This window comes from Pterocles gutturalis, unplaced genomic scaffold (genome assembly GCF_000699245.1).
Source record: "Pterocles gutturalis isolate BGI_N339 unplaced genomic scaffold, ASM69924v1 scaffold19221, whole genome shotgun sequence".
NCBI classification, from domain to species: domain Eukaryota; kingdom Metazoa; phylum Chordata; class Aves; order Pterocliformes; family Pteroclidae; genus Pterocles; species Pterocles gutturalis.
Genome location: NW_010103457.1, coordinates 7,199 through 9,884, shown reverse-complemented (window position 1 = coordinate 9,884; position 2,686 = coordinate 7,199).

The window sequence follows — 2,686 nt, the reverse complement described above, 5'->3', positions numbered from 1 at the left end:
TAACGACTATTTTCTGTAAAGGGAAGCGAGCCATTCTGGAGGTAGCATGAGGACACAGAGCTGTACCCAGAATCGCAGGCAGCTGCATTCTGACACAGTACCACTCCAGGGAAGGAGCCGCTGTGTGCTCTTGTCCTGGTGCTTCAGGAGACGTTCGTTAACACAGTCTGTGATATTATGGCTAAAAGAACTGTTCAAGCTCATCATTGAAAAACTTGGTCATTACTTGGTTTGCACTGGGACTTGTTTGGTGTCTCTTTATGCTAAAGCAGTTGTCTAAGCCATAGCTGAAGAATGTACAGGGACAAAGTCTGCATTTAAATAGTGGCTCTTGGTAGCTCTGAAGGAGATGCTACTGACGTACTCTGAATAAACAGCATTTTAAAGAATCACTTTAATAATTTTTAAAGACCTCTTGATGTTGTTCTGCTCTAGCTAATGATGGCTGGGGGCTGGGTTCCCTGCAAAGATCTCCATGCCCAGACATTTCCAAATTCTTCCTTTTCTTTTGGTTAGGACCGTGCTGAAAAATACCAGCCTCCTGACATGAACACAGCAAAAGACTCACTCATGGCAGCTGAGTGGGCAAGTGCTGCAGAGCCCGAGCTCCCCTGGTGAGGTGCATATGGGGAGGCCAGCTCCCCAGTTCATGGGGGGCTACATGTGCAATGGCTCTGGGTTCCCAAGGTAAATTTTGCTACATCTGCACCATGGAGAACCAGTGTCCATGCAACAGAAGAGGGATGGAGATGATGGATAGAGCTGATGGTCCTCTGGGTCACGTTTGGGCATGGCAGGCTACAGAGTACCTGGCTGCAGCATCCCCTGGCCAGGAGAAGGGGAGTGTCTGGGTGCATGAGGGAGACGGTCCCTACCAGAAGAGCAGCCCCCTGTCATGATGCAGATTAATTTCTGGGGGAAAAGAGAAGCAAAAAGGGGGAAGAGAACGTTGGATGCTGGCTGTGATGTCAAACTGCCTGTAGCACCTCCTTAGTGGGGACAATTACCAGCATCACGCTGGCTTTACTCTGTGTGCTGATTTCCTAGAAAGATTTTTATTGCTTTATTTAAAGCTCACTTACATTAGCTAACAGACGCCCTCACTGCAGTGTCACTGATTAGCTTACGCAGCCTGAGGAGTGTCAGACTGTCGCCATCAAAAAAAGACCTAAGTCTGTGTCCCAGTTGTGGCTGGCTGTTGCAGAGACAGCAGGGTTATAGTGAAATCTTCTCCCAAGCCTGCTGTGGAGCTGGAGGGCTGGCATCGCCCAGCGATCCGAGGCACAAACAGCCCAGGGCTACAAGCAATTCTGTCCAACACATAAAAGCATTTAAAAGCTGAAGGAATCTCAAAAGGGAAATTAAAGACCACAGAAATTATTAAAAAGTCTCTTTTGAAGTGGTCAATAATGTATGGACTGTATTGCTTACTTCTAAAGGATGAAAAAAAAGATACAAGAGTAAGCATTCCTGTTTGAGTCTCCAGGACCCTAGGATGGCTGTGAGGACAGATGTTTGGGCTGGGAGGGTGGTGGGAGTGAGCCTGTGGTGGGGATGGGCAGTGTGGGGCTGGATGCCTGCAGATGTGCGCAGCTCCAATGCCTCCACGTCTGCCCCAGACCTGCTGGGCACAGCTTGGCTGAACGGTCCCCAGTGCTGAAATATAAGGGGTTTTTTTTCTTTTTTTTTTGTGTCATTGGTAGAGTTAGTTGGAACATATCAGGCTGTGCCTTTTGGTGTGTGTTTAGTTTATTTCTAGCTTGGAAAATATGTCTGTACAAACATATAAATCAATGCCAATTTTAATCTTATTGTTCCAAACCTAAATTATCAGAAATCTGACATTATTTTGCCACTAGAAATGAAAATCAGTTGTTTCAAATGCCAAGTTAAACCCACTCAGTAGACAGCCACATAACAGAAGAATATTTTGAAGCTGGAGGCCCAGCCTTTCCTTCTAGGGAAAATGGTGGTGGTGCAGTTAATACGCTTGAGGAAAGGGATTCCATCCAGAGGGTCCTTGACAGGCTTGCGCAGTGGGGCCATGCAAACTTCATGAAGTTCCACAAGGCCAGGTGCAAGGTCCAGCACATGGGCCAGAGCAATCCCAATATCCATACAGACTGGGGTATGAAAGGATTGAGAGCAGCCATATGGGGAAGGACTTGGGAGTATTGGTGGATGAAAAACTGGACATGACCCAGCAATGTGTGCTTGCAGCCCAGAAAGCCAACGGGATCCTGGGCTGCATCAAAAGAAGCATTAGCAGAAGGTCAATGGAGGTGATTCTCCCCCTCTACTCTGCTCTCATGAGACCCCACCTGGAGTACTGCATCCAGCTCTGGGGCCCCCCAACATAAGAAGGACCTGGACCTGTTGGAGCAGGTCCAAAGGGCCATGAAAATGATCAAAAGACTGGCCTGGAGAAGAGAAAGCTCTGCAGAGTCTTTATTGTGGTCTTTCAATATATAAAGGGTGCTTAAAACTAAGACAGAGAGACATTTTTTTACCAAGGCCTGTAGAGACAGGACAAGTGGCAATGGTTTTGAACTGAAAGAGGGTAGCTTTAGATTGGACATAAGGACATAAGGAAGAAAATTTTAGGGTTGTGAGACATTGGAACTGGTTGCCCAGAGAAGCTGTGGATGCCCAGAGAAGTTGTGGATGGCCAGGCATTGGAAGGGTT